General features: G+C 43.1%; 1 protein-coding gene across 7 annotated transcripts in view; it reads left to right on the top strand.

The window, feature by feature from the left end:
* Positions 1 to 5,095: 5,095 nt before the first annotated feature.
* The window catches only part of LOC143302338 (uncharacterized), a 114,341-nt gene continuing 99,825 nt past the window's right edge, over positions 5,096 to 19,611 (top strand). For 4 of the 7 annotated variants that reach the window (XM_076616963.1, XM_076616964.1, XM_076616966.1 and 1 more), the window contains exon 1: positions 14,258 to 14,828. The gene's annotated coding sequence lies outside the window, so the exon portion shown is untranslated. Of the gene's footprint in view, positions 5,260 to 7,409; positions 7,456 to 14,257; positions 14,829 to 19,611 lie in introns of those variants that run through there. The other 3 variants (XM_076616967.1, XM_076616968.1, XM_076616962.1) reach the window with 2 other exon arrangements.

Below are 19,611 nucleotides of genomic sequence, written 5' to 3'. Positions count from 1 at the left end.
CTTGGCTCTCCTTCTCAGAGAGAGTTCAAATATCACACAGTGTGTCTTCGAAGGTTATGTCGTCTTTCAGCCTTCTCCTCTACCCCTATCACACGACCCGCTTTTCCCTAAGTATCTATTTTGTTTATTTTACTTCTCTCTCTCTCTCTCTCTCTCTCTCTCTCTCTCTCTCTCTCTCTCATTAAAGTCTTTTCACTTTGAGTTATATTAGACGTGTCAAGTGTGTGTGTGTGTATGTTTGTGTTTGGGAGGTGGGGTTGGTGGATGAGATGGAGTTTCAAGGGGGATATACTACGGAAAAGGGATAAAGTAGAACAGCGGAATCAACAATCTTTAAATATCGAAAGTGCAACAGCAATTAATGACAGGAACAGCAACAAAAATAAAAATAGATCCAAGACCTTCTAGACTCACTCCTGATACAAACCCAAAGCACTGTAGTAAGATTGAACGAACGAAATAAACCGTTCACGATCCGGAAATACGGCTCATCCAGAAGACTTACAACGTATTATTTGGTATGACTGGAAATAATTTTTCCCGCGATGTTTATTCGGCTAAATTTGGTATTGACAGACACAGTATTTCCAGGAAGGATGATTAACATAAAAGAAATACAGAGAGGCAGGTCGGGTGACTGAATAATAAAAATAATAATAAAGAACAGAAGACGCAAAACTGAAGAAAAAGAGAGAAAGAAATATAGAAACAAAGACAAAAAATGAAAGATTCAAAGAAAAAATAATCAGAAAGGATCTCGTATTTGTGCGGGCGAGGGGGCCAGGTGAGGGGGGAGGAGGGGGGTGGGGTTTGTGTGGAGGCGTGCTGAGGCGTCCTGTTTTGTAAATTCTCGAGAAAAGTTGAGTGGGTTGTCCATAGTCCAAATGATCACCTTCGCCTACAATATACAATGAGTATCAAAATAGATAAAGAAATATCTATTTAAAAAAAAAAAAGGGTGATTTCTGTGGATATGGACAATAGCAGAAAGAGCCTTTTTCGATAGCCCCCCACCCCCAACCCCCCACCCAGTTTTGCATTTTCCTGAACATTTCCACTCATTGAATTTTCACACACACACACACACACACACACACACACACACACGTTAACACCAGGTCCTTTGAAAAACTTGGATAGAACATCGAATTCGTCGTACATTAACGCACAAGATCAAAATTTAATGTCTATGCTTTTTCGATAGCCTTCCATACATGCATTTCAGATCGAAATGACTATACACATACGACGTACGGCAAAGGGGGGGGGGGGGTGTCAGTGGGGGGGACAGTACACATATGACGTAGGGCGCACAAACATTTTAAGCCACATTCAGGAAAAGTTATTAAAGGAGAAGAATTAAGAAGGCTTCGCTTTTGTGGTCTATGTCTGTCTGTCTGTCTATGCAATCAGTTATTAAACTGTCTGTTTGTCTATGCAATCAGTTATTAAACTGTCTGTCTGTCTGTTTGTCTGTGCAATCAGTTATTAAACGTTTCATTCTGTAAACTGTTTTAGGGTACACAAAAATACCCTGTTAGTTAAAATTCCATGGATGGAAACAAGTGCTAATTAACAGATGAAAGAGAACAATTAAAAGGGCAACAACACCACGGCTTTTTTCTTCTTCTTTTTTTTTTTTTAACAGCTAGAATTTGGTGGGTGGGGGTGGGTTGACAGTAGGGAAGAGGTAGCAGCAGGGGTGATGAAGCAGGAAAATCGTCATCAGTATCATCTGTGTGTGTGTGTGTGTGTGTATGTGAGGGCCTATTCGTGTGTGCATGCCTCTCTCTCCGTGTGTGTGTGTGTGTGTGTGTGATCACGGTGTGTGTGTGTGTGTGTGTCACGGTGTCACGTGTGTGTGTGTGCGTGCCGTGCGTGCGTGCGTGCGTGTCAATGTGCATGCAGGTGTGGGTGGGAGGGATGTGCGGCGTGTGCGTGTGCGTGTCACAGTGTGTGTGTACAGGTGTATGACTGTCATTTGTGTGTTTTAGCGTAAGTGGATGTCTATTTTGTCCATAAAAAAACAGTATATTGACGGCTGTAATTAACGTGCGGGGTTCATTTTATTTTTTTGTAGCTGCCACTGAGCTGCAGTACACACTCATTCCCTCTGCTGCCAGAGACAGTACAGATGACATACAGCGGAATTTCAGTTTTAGCAACAGCTGCTGAGCCGGTCTAGCCGGCAGCAGGACTGAAGATCTGTGTGGATGGAGCTGGGATGAAAGAGAGAAGGAGAGACGAAGAGAGAGAGCCGGGAGAAAGAGACAGACAGAAACACAGAAAGATGTGTTCTGCAGGAATGAGAGAGCGAGCGAGGGAGAGAGAGAGAGAGGCAGCTGTCAGCGATCTCGATGTGCATTCGGTCTTTAGACCTACTGTCAGTGTGCACGCTGTACTCAGTGGGCGGTGAAGCATGTGATTGTATTGTCCTAAACTTATTTCTCGATAACCCGACTGAGAGACCCCATATTTCTGTACCAATGTTCGGTTGTTGTTGTTTTTTTCTTCATATCAACACTAATCCTAGACTCGCTGGCCGCGTGACCAATTAAAACATCCGAAAATAACACTTCATCTGCGAAAAGCAGTATATATAATCAATCCAGTAGAAAGTTGAATGCTATGCCTTCCATGATTTACATAATCAAAGACTTTTCCAAAGTCTACAAAGGATACACATTTCATGTCTTAGTTGTTTCAAGGCCATGGACATGAACATTAAAATGATACTCTAGTAGTGATCAATGATCTCTAAAACCAGCTTGTTCTTCACCGTGCCCTTAATCCAGTTTTTTTTTCTATCCAGTCAGGAGCTTTTCTTCAGAATAAAACTAAATTTCACTGCATGCATTGACTAACGAAACGCCTCTATAATTATCTGGATTATCAGTTAAGATCGCCTTTTATGTAATGGTTCTTGAACAATCGACTACGACCATTCGTAGGGAACATGATTACGCCATTATCACATTTTTTTGCCGTTTTTTGTTTTGTTTTTCAAAGAACGGTGTTATATCTCAAATATGTTTATAGAATTCTACCAGTCCATTATACCTGGTGCTTTCTGACTTTCAAGGTGTGACAGCCAATTTCAGTTTCATGGTGGTGTTAGAGCGTGTGCCTCCCCCTACACCTACCCGCATCCCGGCCAACACACACGCGCGCGCGTGCCAGAAGATTTTCAGGGATGGAAGGAGAGAGCGGGAAGAGACAGACAGACCGAGAGAATGAAAGAGAGTGGGGGCGGGGAGGGGGGGGGGGAGGTAGATAAAGAAGAAGGGGAGATAAAGAGAAACTGAAGTCGCCACTGAACGACATGGCAACACATTTATTTTGTTATTTTCAGACTCGGCTTTTTTTTCCCCCACATGTACTTAAATAGCAGTACAATATAGCACAGATATAGAAAACAACTTTGAAATCATAAACAGTGACCGTATTTGAATGAACTGTATATAATTATGGACTGTTTACATGAAAGAACCGTGGGCTTCAGTTGAACACTGTTAAAATATTTCATCAGGCTCTCTAAAATTTCATTGACAACGCACATAATTATATCCCCAACATTCGCAACAATTCGTCCATTTCGTCCCTCCCCTCTTGACAGAGCGAGAGAGAGAGGAGGGAGACAGAGGGGTGTGGGGTTTGCAACTGAAGAGCTCACGCGTGTCGATCACGCACAATGGGGTGCATAATTATTTTGGATCGTGTGTGTGTGTGTGTGTGTGTGTGTGTGTGTGACAAACCTACATACACACTGCATGCCATTCACACACGCGCACTCGGGGACGCACACACACACACACACACACACACACACACACACCGGCACACTGGCACACACACTGGCACTACTAAATGATTAGAAAGCCGGTGAATCAAACACTGAAAAGAAACTGAACATCGCAGCACGTGACATACTGAAATGACATTAACCTTGTGACCCCGCAACTACCGTTACCATTCCCCTCCCCCCGGTCAGTCACGGTACGTGATGAGGTGAACGGTAAATATGATACACAATAATTTGATCGTCCATGTGTCTGCACTGATGTGTGTCTGAGCTGGTGTGCGTGCCCACTGAATTGACTGAGGGCCTTCCGTCGCCGTGAGTGTCCAGCTTCGAGCCCTTAACTCACTCAGTACGGCCAGTCCTCTCTTCTCCTCTACACAGACCCCTCGGATGTCCAGTGTGTGTCTCAATGACCCAAACTTCAGCTTCCGTCGTCAGAATTGTGGTATTCTTTGTCAACATTCACCTCTTCAGTATAAGAGTCTTCCACTTGCAATATTTTGATGGTGGTAATTGGGGTGAAACGCTGTTAACGTCGTCTCTTTCGCCGTTCGTATGGAAAGAGTTAACGTAAATAAGGCTATTTCCTCATCTTCCAGACAGTCCGGTCTTGCATGAGTGGTTCATATCAGTAATATATTTCCAGTAATTAGAGAGAGAGAGCAGAACAGAACAGACCTGAGTATATAAGAGTGAGGAATGATGCACATCTGAGTGGATTTCACGTATGTCACAGTGGTGCAAACTGAAACGATCTGTGGATTTGATGGACCGAGTCTGTGAAATCAACAACAACGTACAGGAACAACAATCAATCAATCAAACAAATGAATAGAAAAAAATGAATACCCAACACTGTCAAAACCAACAACAAACAAAAACAAAACAACCAAGCAAACAAATCAAAAACCAAATAATTTTATTACAAACATGAAGCTTTCACATTTACCTTGAGACCATACAGCTACCGACTTACTCTAAGCAAAGCAGATTTTTAGTTTTTAATCGACAATTTTTGTTATAATGGAACACAAAATAATGTTGCAGGTGGTTCAGAATAACACGCGCCAAATTCACAAATACGCCTGCACGTGAATGAAATGTAGTTGCACATGCGCAGTGTTTGTCTGCCATGTTCCAACAAATTACTGCAATGACAGTGATTTCCCTGCCTGTGCAAATTATACATTCGTATATGCATTTGTTGTTCTGTCGTGCTGTATATTAAGATATTCAAGTACTTGATAGTGAGAGACGACGAGAAACTGTACTGATTGTGGTGGTGCTGAAACTGAAAAATCGCAGGACTATGGGAGACAACTCAGAATGATTTGTTTCCTGACTGATCGTCTGCATCACAATCGTGTGATAGGTTACGCTGACGAAGTCAAGCACACTGCAGACTCTCCGCTACGACGAAATACTCATAACTTGCCACGGGAAAGTAGAAGATAAATGTAAGTATTTTGCTGTTTTTGTTTTTAGCGGTTACCCCAATGCTGGTTTGATCGGAAAGATTGTGAAGTGTCGGTCTATCAATGCAACAGTTTAGGACTGTGTTTCCTCTGTCCTGCAGCCAAAGCTGGAGCCCAACCGTACACAGTTGACGCGATAAAATTAACATAGTCATCGGGTGATTTGCTGCAAAATGTCGATCGAGATGTTACAGTTTAATTATTCTCCTAGAAATAGACAAAGAAATGAGTCGAATGTCCAACATTATCAGGAATAATGACTCAAGAACCATTAAAAAAAGAAGGCCAGACCCAAAGGCCAACCTTACCCTGTTTATTTTTTCATTCTGGGGATAATGGATTATTTCGGTAATGTTTCAACAACAACAATGGTACGGATGAAGATTGATAAATGAAGTATGGGAGCATGTGCACATCATGACTTTCTGCGTACATGGTTCATTGGTTTTGCAGAAGCAGAGCAGAGAGAATGATAACATTGTCATGTTAGGCTATGGTATGTTCATGTTGTTGATAAGCACATTAATCTCAGACAATTTTAATTTTTGATACAAAACATTCTGTGCGCATGTGTGTGTGTGTGTGTGTGTGTGTGTTTGTGAGTACATGAGCACACTTTCTAATTCTCTCTCCCCCCCCCCCCTCTCTCTCTCTCTCTCTCTCTTCACACACACACACACACATACACACACACACATACACACACACACACACACACTCACTCACACACATACACACGCACATGCACACGCACACGCACACACACACAGACACATAACTATGCATATGTGTATGTGTGTGAGATACAGACCAGAGATACAGAACGATTCACCATGTAGAACGCATTATTCAGTCTGGCCATTGACATATTTCTCACGCAATCAGTCTCTTGCTTTATGTTAGGCAGAGATTGAGAATGTATACAGTCTGTCATGCTCACTCAGAGAGACTGTATGCCTATGTGTTGTGAATTTCAGCTTAACCAATGTTCTTGAGCTGCACTGTGTGTGTGTGTTTGGGGGAGTGGAGGGGAGGTGGAGGAGTGTTGTGTGTGTGTGTGGGTTGTGTGCGTGCTTGTGTGTGTGTCTCTCTCTCTGTGTCTTTGTCTCTTCCTGTCTCTGTGTGTGCCTCTCTCTGTAACTGAGAACTTGTACACACACATACATACACACAATTTATGCATCCACATACATGTTTGGGATGCAACAATATGTGAGCACATGCATGTGTGAGAAAGAAGGGAGCAATAGTGTGCCTGTGATGACCATATGCTGACAGACAGGCAGACTGACAGACAAACAGACACACACAGATACACTGACACAGACACAGACACACACACACACACACACACACACACACACACTCACATACACAGAAAGACACACACACACACACACACACACACACAGACATACAGACGCACACACACACACACACAGAGTTTCAAAGAGGTGTCGAAGCATTTCGGCTGATCCTTTAAACCTACCAGCTAAAATAAAATGAAAGATTAAAAAAGAAAGAGAGAAAGAAAGGAGTTGATGTACGACCCACATATTAACCCAGCCTGCAGGTCAGTCCTTGATGAGGAAATTAGAATAAATAAACCAAAAAAACAGTTAAATGAATGCATTAAGTTCACACACACACACACACACACACACACACACACACACACTCCAATGATCCTGTACACAGGTCTCCAATGCCGCCCCCCCACCCCCCACCCCCCACCCCTCTCCCCGCAAGCTGTTTAACCCTGAGGTAAGTTTGCACATGAATGATGTGACAAGGCTATGTGGAATGTAGCACAATTTCACCCCTGTCCTTGCCACTGTATATATATCAGCATTTTGATGATGCCTGTGAGCAGTCTGCCCTCAGGCCCAGGGTAGGGAGCTGTGTGAGAAAAGACGCAAGTGATCAAGATTCAGTGTTTAAATTTACAGGAAGCAAGTTTGTTTTGTTTTGTTGTAAGATTTTTTTGCACAATTTTTTGTTAACTGTACAGTATGCTTTGCCCATAACCATATGTTTTTAAGACTTTAAATAAAAATGACCAAATGCAGCACAGTTTCATTCCTTGCTGTACATGTCAGCATTCCAATAGTGCCTGTACTATGTGTGTGCAGTTTGCCCGCAGGCCCATGGTAGACAGCTCTGTTGGAAGAGACACAAGTGAGTGAGATTCGGTCTTTACAGGAAGCAAGTTTGTTATGTTTTGTTTTGTTTTTGTTTCTTTTTCTCTGTGAGATAGGTTTTCTGTAGACATTTTTTTTTTAAACTGTGCAGCTTCCCTTCCCAAACCCCCACCCTCCCTGCACTCCCATCCCTCCTCCCCATTCCAGCCCCGAAGGATAATGATGTGTGAGGCAAGGTCCAGCCTCATTACGGGAGGCTGTCATTATGTCATTATGCTGCTTTGGGTGTGACAGTGTGCATCCATGTTTAGAAGGAGGGCTGTGTTATTAACAGTGTGTAAGTGGGTAGGGTGGGGATGTGTACTGTAAGAAGGGAGATGCGGAAGGAACTAGTATTTGGTGGGGGGCAGGGGTGAGGGAGATGAGTGTGTGTGTGTGTGTGAGGGGTGGGAGGTGGGGGGTGGGGGTGGGGGGTGAAGGGGAAGCAAGAGAGAGAGGCAGAGAGAAAGAGTGTGTGAATGTGTGTGTGGAGGGGGTGGGGGGTGGGGGTGGGGGGGCGTACAGAAGGAAAGGAGAAGAAATCAGAAGATGAGAAATGGGGTAGAATACATATCTGAGACTGACATAAAAATAGTCACCATTTCCAAGAGTTTAAAACTGTCATTGCCCTCAGTTGAAGACAAACAGTCTGTATCATCTTTGTCGGACTTTTGACTACCAGGAAGGAATAATCATCGACAATAACAAATTTCTTACTTGTTAACGTAACTACTGTCAAAGGTTCCATTTTAGTTGAACTGTCAGGATCAGTGTTCTAAAATTTGATAAGCATCATCAGTTTAAGGGCTTTACAGTCACTGTGGTAACGTTTCTAACCCATGTCCCATCAGTCTGTAAAGGTTTGATTTGTTTTATTACTTTCACATCCTCTTTGATTGCCATTCATTTTTAAATTGATTTTAAATCTGGAATTGAACCCCGTGTTGCCATGAGCATTCTCTTAGTTAAATATCTATTGATCGTCAACACACCTGTTTGTGTTTCCCAGAAACATTCAGGTTTGGAAACGAACAAAGAAGAAAGATTGAGATAGACCTGTGCAATAATGGAATCCTTGGTTTGTGTGTCAGACATTGTCCCAAAAGTCCATGGTTCAAGTCCATGCTGTTGCAGTTGATAGTCTCAGGGTGGAAGTGGGTCAAGGGTGGAAAGCCTTTAATTTCACAAGTCAGCATTTGTGTTGATATGTTCATGCCTTAACCTCCTCTTCATGTTTATGGATGTATGCACATGCTCACGCCTCAGCCCCATTTGTGTACACACATGAGGTATGCGTCCTTGCAGATCCAAAAATTGTGTCTGTGTTTGCTCATATCACCATTGGAAGTGAAAAATGGCTTCTTTGATGGTGTGTAAGTATGGACATGATACAACATAAAGATCCACCTACACACAGACACACAGAGAGACACAGACACACAGAGAGACACAGACACACTCTCAGACAGACACACACACACACACACACACACACACACACACACACACACACGTATAGATATATATAAACACACACTCACACATGTGTATATAAATACAGAAACTCACACATAAGTTGAAGCCACACACACATGCACATTAAAACAGTAGAAAAATATTGTAAGCATTATGCATAATGCCCATGTATGACAAATATACAAGATATGAATATAGACCTCACACAGACAGGCGTCTGCTTGTTGGAAAGAGCAGAGTGATCATAGAGTACTGTATCAGTTACAATTACTGGCAGCAGTACTTAATGCTGTTACCATTATGGGAGGCACACTTGTAACTAAACATAGCTTGGTGACCACTTACACACACACACACACACACACACACACACACACACACACACACACAGAGTTGCAGATACATTGGCTATTCTCATTCACATACACATTTGTACTTGTACAACATGCACTTATAGCACTACAACATGCACTTCTAACACACACATATAAACACACATGGATTTGTGTATGCATGCACGCACGCACGCACGCACGCACACATGCACACACACACACACACACGCACACACCACACACACACACACATACACATACATCCTCTTTCTCTCTGTCTGTCTGTCTGTCTGTCTCTCAGACAAAATGATTGCACTTCTGGTGGACAGAAAGAACAAACACAGAAGTAAGCCCAAGACGGGTCATGAATCAAAAGTTACAGTAATACTTTTCATAGCACTTCAACAGGACTACTCTGTAGTACTAATATTTGACACACCTGTTATTAAGCACTGCAGATAAAGGGATCAGGCGAACCCTAATACACCTACTACCCTGGCAGGTAAACTGCAGCATGCTGACACACCTGTTTCATTCTCCTGACTTTATTAACCGCCCCGCCCCCCTCTCCTCGTCATGGTAGGGTGACCTTAGCTGTCACGTTAAGCCTCTGTGACCCTGCTAAGCTGTCAGTGAGAAGGGGCCTGTGTGTCTGCTGGTCTAGTTCTGAGTTAGTGTAGCACTGCAGTGTGGTCCTGGTGGAGTACCATTGACACCTGGTGAGTCACCTGTGGTTTCTTGCGGGTCTCTTCACTTCGGTCAGTGTGTTGTGATGTTTGTCGAGTAGCTTGTTGCGAAGAAAGTGAAGTTATTCTCTGTCCTTTACTGTATGGAGGTGGATGAGAAGAAGAGCACAACTTTCACAAGCAAAGGTTAAACGCCATCCGTACCTGTCTTGCTAGGTGTGTCGTTGATGACCCTAGGAATGACAGCTGAGGGCTGAGCTGGGGAGGGAGTCAGCTGTGTGGATAGATGATTGAAACACCTGTGTGTTGCAGGAGTGATATATGGTATTGTGTGATAGGTGTGGTGCCAGCTGACATTGTGTACAGGTGACAGAGGTCAGGACTGGTTGGAATGTTAGAAAAGAACTTTTGTTGAATGGTGAGTGGAGAGAGACTGTAGAGCTGGTTTGTGTGTGTATGTTGTGGTGTGCGTGTGTGTGTGGCTGTGTGTGTGTGTGTGTGTGCACGCATTTAGTCTTATATGTTCATGTACATTAAGGTATATGCCTGTGTATGAGGGTGCACATGAGATATGTGCACTAAAAATACAGTACTTAAAGTGTGTGTGTGTGTGTGTGTGTGTGTGTGTGTTTACTCACATGATGAGACTGTGTCTGTGCATGTGTATGTGTGTGACAGGAGACTAAAAATAAGTCAGTTCACGAATTCAATTACTTTGAGGTAAGAGATGGAATGTACTGAGAGGAATTTGTTTAAACAGGATGTGGGGGGGTTCTTTCTCAGTAAGAGGGGTAAGGAGTGGGGAATATCTTTTTCTTTCAGTCAACAGTGGTACTTACCTTTATCAATGTATATTTTCACACAGAGAGGAGAGTGTATGTGTGGCTGAGCTATTCACACACACACACACACACTCTCTCTCTTCTCTCTCTCTCTGACATGATCCTGTGAGTTTTAAATTTGTTTTTGTGGATCTATACTTCATGAACCATTAGTGTCATACACCAGGTGTTTTTATGATAGTTTTCAAGGACGGTCATAGAGGTATGGGTCAGATATAAGTTGTGATAATGTATCATCAGGAACAGGAACAAACACAAGCTACAATTCTCCATTATACTTTAAAACAAGCAGTCAAATAAAATTGGACAGGATCTGACTATATAGGGACTCGAGTGCTTGTGTTTCAGGTATGGTAATTTATGTATAGAGATATGAGTCAGACATAAGCTGTGATAACATATCATCATGAACAGGAAGAAACACAAGCTACAACTCGGCATTATCCTTTAATTGTTTGAAACAAGCAAACATACAAAAAAGGACAATATCTGACAATATAGGAACTCAGTCGCATGTATTTTAGTTATGGTAATTTATGATAATTTATGATGAGGAACAGGAAGTATGTTGGTTATGGTAATGTATGCTGAGGAACAGGAAGCCTTTCTCTCCTCGCTTGTCATGAAATGAATCATTCCATGATGACACCCGAGCATGTATACCTTGTACAGCTAGTCCGTACATAGGATGTAACTCTGTACTCCCAGAACACCTTGCTCAGCTCAGTATCGCTTCTGTTCTATCAGAGATAAGAGAGGTTATTGTGAGCATACCATCAGACTATTATCATCACTCAGCTATATGATCAGGAATAAGATGAGCATATAATTGACTGATTGATTAAACGGGATTAACCTGGAAGGTAAAGTTTTAACTTTTACTTAAGCAAGAGTTCAATACTATGAGAGGGCACCCTGGAAGAGTGATGGTTTGAGTGTGCATGTTAGCTGTACGGGCGGATTAGCACCCTCTCATGGGGTAGAACTGGTTATGCAGAGAGATGACCAGCGTCCAGACTTGTTTCAGTTTCAGTAGCTCAAGGAGGCGTCACTGCGTTCGGACAAATCCATATACGCTACACCACATCTGCCAAGCAGATGCCTGACCAGCAGCGTAACCCAACGCGCTTAGTCAGGCCTTGAGGTCCAGACTTGGATCGAGGTTAAGTCCTTCATGGAGTTATTTTATGTGACCTTTCTCTCCACTTTTTTTTTCTTCTCTTTCTGTCAGTCTCCCATTGTGTCTCTGAGTCTGTATCTCCTCTCTCTCTTCATTGCCTGTCTGTGGGCCTGGGGTCGGAGGTTAATTGGGGAGGGGGTTGTGACAGGATGGATATTTTTTCTCAAAGAGATAAAATCCAGTTTGAGAGTCATGATTACTTTTCGTTGATGGCATTTATTTGTTTATTTATTTATTTATTATTTCATTACAAAAAAAAAAAAAAAGTGTTACTCAGTGTTTCATTATCTCACTTTCTTGATTTTCTGTGCATTAGTTCAGTATTGTGAATGTAGGCATCTGTGTGTGTGTGTGTGTGTGTGTGTGTGTGTGTGTGTGTGTTTGTGCATGCGTGTGCATGTGTGTGTGTGGGTATGTGTACATGTATGTACATACGTATGTGCATGCATGCATACGTGTGTGCATGTACAGTAGTGTCTGTGTGTTGTGTGTGTCTGTGTGTGTTTGTGTGTGTATGTGTGTGTGTGTGTGTGTGTGTGTGTGTGTGTGTGTGAGAGAGAGAGAGAGAGAGAGAGAGAGAGAGACTGTGACTGTGTGTGTGTCAGAAAGAGAGAGAGAGGCTGTGACTCTGTGTGTGTGTGTGTGTGTGTGTGTTTGTGTTTGTGGTCACTAGTGAGATGAGCTGACGTCAGGCTATTAGAGGGAATGATCAATGAAGACAAGAAGTGAAGTGGGTGAAAATTGGCCTGTCTGGCCGTTTTGTGGCTTATACTGATGTACTGTCTCCGCGTCAACAAATTAACTGACGCGCCGCGCGCGTGCATACACGCATACACACAGATACACACGCACGCACACACGTACACGTACACGACACAGACACACACACACGTACACAGACACACACACACACACACACGTACACAGACACACACACACACACACACACACGTACACAGACACACACACACAAACACACGTACACAGACACACACAGACACACACACGCACACGTACACACACACACAGAGACGCAAACACACGTACACACACACACGCCTGCACGCATACACATACACGCACTCACGCACACACACCGCACGCACACGCGCATACGCGCGCAAGCACGCATACACTACATGTCACACACACACACACACACACACACACACACACACACACACACGTACACAGACACACACAGACACACACACGCACACGTACACAGACACACAGAAACACAAACACACGTACACACACACTCACACGCCTGCACGCGTACACACACACACTCACTCACGCACACACACCGCACACACACGCGCATACGCACGCAAGCACGCATACACTACACGTCACACACACACACACACAAACACAAACACACACACACACACACACACACCCGCCCCCCTCCCGCCACACACATCTGGATTTTGGGGGGAATGATGGGAGAGGGTGCAGACAGCGAGAGTCTAAGCGACCAGCCAGACAGAGGAAGACCTACAACTTACTGTTTTGTGTCTGCATAGCTGAGTAGCACACGCGGAACGTTATTGTACCACCCCCTAATCCCCCCATCCACCCACTTTCCGCATACAGTCAGACATACAGTGCCCCCCCGCCCCCCGGCCTCCCCCCTCACTCCCACACCGCTCTCCGGCGCCATACCACTCTCACCATGACCACAGTTCTGTCAAGGTCTGTTGAAACTCGTTGGTTCCGTCTTCTTACGGTCCCCCACTTAACTTCCCGCGCCCCCCGCTTCTCCACCACACGCTTATTTTAATTAATTCATTTATTTAATTGTATTTTACTTTAGCACCCCTCACGCCCCTTCCTCACTCCGCCCAACCATTCCCCCTTCCTGTGTGTCTACCTGTCCGTTTGGTTTACTGTCGGCAGTCTCGCATATATACTCAGCCAGACAGTGATGTACCCTCCTCACTTCCACCCTCCCCCCGCGCCCGTTCCCTCCCCCAGACGCACACTCTCTTTTTTTTTCTTTCTTTCTTTCTTTTTTTTTTTTTTGCACGAGCGTCTAGTCACGAGGGCCCAGCCTTAGTCTGTACACAGCTACCATACTCTCCCAGCATCTCTCTTCACACACACACACACAGAGCAGCAGCAGCAGCAGCAGCAGTCAGTACCAGTGACAGACAGCAGCCCAACGAAACGGCAGCCTACTAACTCCCTCCGTCTCCCGCCCCCTCACACCCCACCCCCCTTGCGTAAGCCAGCGATGAGCGAGGCGCCAACAGCGCAAAAGATCCAGCAGATAAACCTCCCCCGTGCAGAAGTAAAGTGTTGCAGGCCCGCCTGCTTTTATGTTGTACAGACAGTCCTGCCTCTTACCTGCCCGACTTGCACTGCTACCTGTGCAGTTGGCATTCCTTTTCAGTCTCTCTTCCGAGACGTAGTAGGCCTGAGTTCATCAGCGCGTCCATTGATGACCGAGCAGTGAGAATTGAAGGGGGGAGGTTTGAGTGTGTGTTTTTAGCGCACACTACATTGCTGGAACCAAACCAAAGAGCCTGGAAACCGTATGGTCCTCCCTTCCACCGAATTCAGGACCAACGCTGGTGAATGTAAAAGTTGTGGTGTCGTGGAGGATAGTCGTTGGAGGACAGAATCAGACTGCCAGGTGATAACTTCGTGTGTTGCTGAGTGAATAAGATAAATTGGGAGGTGGAATTGTGGTGTCAGTGACAGAAAGCTGGTATTCATGGCGTTATGGGATCAACATTAAAATAGTTGTGAGGTGCGGAAGTGGCCGGAAGATTTTTTCAGCGGATGAACAGAGCTTGTGACCAAACTTGCAATTTACATAATTTTATAATTTTTTTTTCAAGGTTAGTATTCTACTCTCTCTCTCTTTCCCTCTCTCTCTCTGAGTGTGGGGGAGATTGAGAGACAAAGAGAGAGAGAGAGAGAGAGTCAGTGGGGGAGAGAGAGTGCATTGTGTGCTCACAGATGTGCATATGTACACATTCAGTCCATCTTACACTTGTTTTCTTTAAGAATGGGAAGATGTTTTGTATTGAAAGTCATATTGCAGAATCTGTGTTGGGATTTGCCCATGAAATCAACAGAGAAATGATTACAGCTTCAGAAGGAAGGTATAGATACATTGAAACACAGAGAAAAAAGTTTGTGAATGTGGAACTCAAAAACAGTATGACCAATATGATAAGCAAACGGTTATTTTTGTTGCTCATGGTGACTTGTGAATAGTATACAACATTGGATAATGTCTGTTGTATGCATATTTAGTTTATTTAAACATGCAGAATGGGAACCAGTACTACTGGTAGGGTGAGAACAGCTACAGAAATAACAGATCACACACATTGGGTGAGAGCAGCTACAGAGAAAGCAGGTATACAGGTTTACAGACTGGAAGTATCACACCCATAGGGTGACAGCAGCTCAGGACAGTTTCAGAGATAGCAGGTATACAGACTGGGGAGTACCACACATAGGGTGAGGACAGTTACTGAGGTAACAGGTATACAGACTGGAAGTATCACACACATTGGGTGAGAGCAGCCACAGAGATAACAGGTATACAGACTGGAAGTATCACACACATTGGGTGAGAACAGCTACAGAGAAAGCAGGTATACAGGTTTACAGACTGGAAGTATCACACACATTGGGTGAGAGCAGCCACAGAGATAACAGGTATACAGACTGGAAGTATCACACACATTGGGTGAGAGCAGCCACAGAGATAACAGGTATACATACTGTAAGTATCACACACATAGGGTGAGAGCAGCCACAGAGATAACAGGTATACAGACTGGAAGTATCACACACATGGGGTGAGAGCAGCCACAGAGATAACAGGTATACAGACTGGAAGTATCACACACATGGGGTGAGAGCAGCCACAGAGATAACAGGTATACAGACTGGAAGTACCACACACATGGGGTGAGAGCAGCTACAGTAATCCCCCCCCTCCCCCCCGCCCCCCCCCCCCAGATTATACATGGAAATGAAGATGCATATATATGTGTGTACATTCAGTCATATAAACACCTATACACACACACACCGATGCAAACACCCAACCCTCCCCCCCCCCTCCCCCACTCCCCACACCCCTGCCCCCCACACACATTATACATGTAAATGAAAATGCATGTATCATTTTTGTATCTATGTACATTCAGTCACATAAACACACACACACACACACACACACACACACACACACATTCATGCTGAGCAGTGCTTTAGAAAGTAGGAGAAAGGAGAGTACAATTTTGTGTTTATGCAAGAGACTGAATAAATGTAAGTGCATATGCACGCGCGCACGCGCACGCACGTGTGTGTGTGTAATTATGTTGGGGTGAAAGTGAGAACAAAAAATAGTTTTCCCTCTTTTCATTGCATCCTTTTCACTCTTACAGTCTTAGTAAAAAGAAAGCCCAGGAAGAAGATCATGCACCAGTACCACAGGCATAGTTTAGCGTTAAGACAAGTGGTAGATATTTGTACTGATAACAAGCGTACAGTGCTGTGAGAGAGTGACTTAAGAGGCAAGATTCTACAGGTGTGGTGGGTGTATCAGAGGTGATTCATACCGTTATCACATCGTGACCACCCGGCATGCTGATGACAGGAAATATTGCAAAGGTGTGGGACATGTATTGGAAGTTCAGTCGTGTCCTTGTGTGGGTCAGTTGTTGTTTGTATCACGTGTCAAGAGGGTTTGGAATACACTTTGTGCTCCTGAAAACACAGGTTTGAGTGTGATCAGTCTATACGCTCGGGTGAGATCAGTCTGCCGGTAATTGAAGGCATTTTTACTGTTTGGCTCATTTTTGACTCACTTGTGTAAACAAAGTGAGCCTTTGTTTTAACCCGGTGTTTGGTTGTCTGTGTGTGTGTGTGTGTGTGTCCGTGGTAAACTTTAACATTGACATTTTCTCTGCAAATACTTTGTCAGTTGACAACAAATTAGGCATAAAAATAGGAAAAATTCAGTTCTTTCCAGTCATCTTGTTTAAAACAATATTGCACCTCTGGGATGGGCACCAAAAAAAAAAGAAAAGAAAAAAAAGAAACCTAATTATATGCAAACTGCATTTACAGTTATATTTATATTTTTTGTATTCTCTAAACTTGGCACTTTGATCTGATATTCTGACCCAACAACAAGAGCAGTCATTATTATCATTTTCTGTTCAAACAGGAACTTCTTTTGCTAAGCATGGAAGTTTTATTTATTTTGCAAACGTTTTGGTGCAGACAGTAAAAAAGGGAAATTACTCTGTAATTAATGCTAGGGGACATAATTTGCTTTAAACTGATCTTTCTCATCTTAAACATTACATTTTGAAATTATACTCAATACATAAAAAGCTTGGATTTTTTTTAAAAGTGTATCACAAGTGAGTCTTGAAGGCCTTGCCTCTCTTGTTTTTACTGTTATTATTTTTCATGTCAAAACTGCCAGGGTGATGAAATGCAGCTTGGGCATTCAGTGATGTGTTTGTAATTTAGATATGAGCAACTGCTCCCAGTTTGTGTTTTCTTGTCAGTACTGTCAGCAGTATGGGATTCCAGTGCAGGTGTTGGTGATTGAGTTTGTCGATTGGATTCCCTCCTCTTTGCTATCAATCAAATGTTTTGTCATCACAGTTTATATACAACTCTGGTTTGTATGTCTGTTCTACCTTGTTGATGGGATAGGAACGCTTTTATGGATGGTGAACTCTGGTTTGTATGTCTGTTCTACCTTGTTGATGGGATAGGAATGCTTTTATGGACGGTGAAGTCTGGTTTGTATGTCTGTTCTACCTTGTTGATGGGATAGCAACGCTTTTATGGACGGTGAACTCTGGTTTGTATGTCTGTTCTACCTTGTTGATGGGATAGGAACGCTTTTATGGACGGTGAAGTCTGGTTTGTATGTCTGTTCTACCTTGTTGATGGGATAGGAACGCTTTTATGGATGGTGAACTCTGGTTTGTATGTCTGTTCTACCTTGTTGATGGGATAGGAACGCTTTTATGGACGGTGAACTCTGGTTTGTATGTCTGTTCTACCTTGTTGATGGGATAGGAACGCTTTTATGGACGGTGAACTCTGGTTTGTATGTCTGTTCTACCTTGTTGATGGGATAGCAACGCTTTTATGGACGGTGAAGTCTGGTTTGTATGTCTGTTCTACCTTGTTGATGGGATAGGAACGCTTTTATGGACAGTGAACTCTGGTTTGTATGTCTGCTCTACCTTGTTGATGGGATAGGAACGCTTTTATGGACGGTGAAGTCTGGTTTGTATGTCTGTTCCTTGTTGATGGGATAGGAACGCTTTTATGGACGGTGAACTCTGGTTTGTATGTCTGTTCTACCTTGTTGATGGGATAGGAACGCTTTTATGGACGGTGAACTCTGGTTTGTATGTCTGTTCTACCTTGTTGATGGGATAGGAACGCTTTTATGGACGGTGAACTCTGGTTTGTATGTCTGTTCTACCTTGTTGATGGGATAGGAACGCTTTTATGGACGGTGCTTAAGGGAAGAGTGGATGGAGAGAATGAGGAATTTGACATGCCCTCATGCCAAGCACAGTATCAAACACAAAAAATAAACAAACAAAAAAACAAAAAACAAAAAACCCAAAAAACAACAACAACAACAACAACAAAACAACAACAACAACAACAAAACAACCCACTAAACAACAGCAACAACAAAAAGAAAGATTTATGTGATTAAAGTCTCTGTGTGATTCTTGTACAGCATCAGTCTTTGAAAGATGTGTTCCTTGTGGGTCCAGACAGAGTGTCAGAAAAGGTCCGCTTTTGTCATTTTGGTACAAGTACACATAAAATCTATAACATTACATGTGGCATCTTTAAGTTTGGCAGTCAGAGGTTTAGCAGTTGTGTTTATTGGTGGATCACTCTCCAAATGGCTCAGAAATGAAAGTACCAGTCAGTGTGGGTAAAACCCCAAAAAGAAAAAAGACACATTTGAAATGGTGTAAAACATTGTTTCATTGTACTGGTAGAAGAGACCATGGTGTAGTAAACAGCGTACAGGGAAGAGAGCTTGGAGGAGTTGGAGCATGGTTAAGAAGAATAAGAATAAGAATAACTTTATTATCTCCAACTGGAGAAATTTGGTCAGGTGCATTATCACAGCATAGACAAGTAAACAACGTGGGGACCATAACTGTAAAAGTCAACAACAGCTTTTACGAATATTACGAAGACACAAATGTAAAAAATATCACATACACTGTTTCCTACATACATTCACACACTGCAGGTAATAACTAGTATTCTTAATGTAAAAACAGAAAGAATTAAGAAACATTATTTGAATAGAATTATAAGCATAGCCTACTATATTGCACATTGATTATAATAGACAGATAAGATAAGAATAAAGATAAATTGTGGAAAACCACAACCAGATAATCCGCACACACCCACCCCCACCCACCCCACACATGCGGATTACTTGATTAAACAAGAGTAATAAACATATGTTCTCAAATAAAAGCATTTCACATATTCGCTTTTAAAACAGTTTGAAGTTCTTGTTGGCGTTTTTGGGGTGTGGGGTGAGCAGTAGATGATTCACACAGTGGGTGGTGAGTGTGTACCATG

This window comes from Babylonia areolata, chromosome 29, assembly GCF_041734735.1.
Source record: "Babylonia areolata isolate BAREFJ2019XMU chromosome 29, ASM4173473v1, whole genome shotgun sequence".
NCBI classification, from domain to species: Eukaryota; Metazoa; Mollusca; class Gastropoda; order Neogastropoda; family Buccinidae; genus Babylonia; species Babylonia areolata.
Note: the sequence above shows the minus strand (reverse complement) of the source record. Positions and strands in the feature narration are given on the sequence as shown.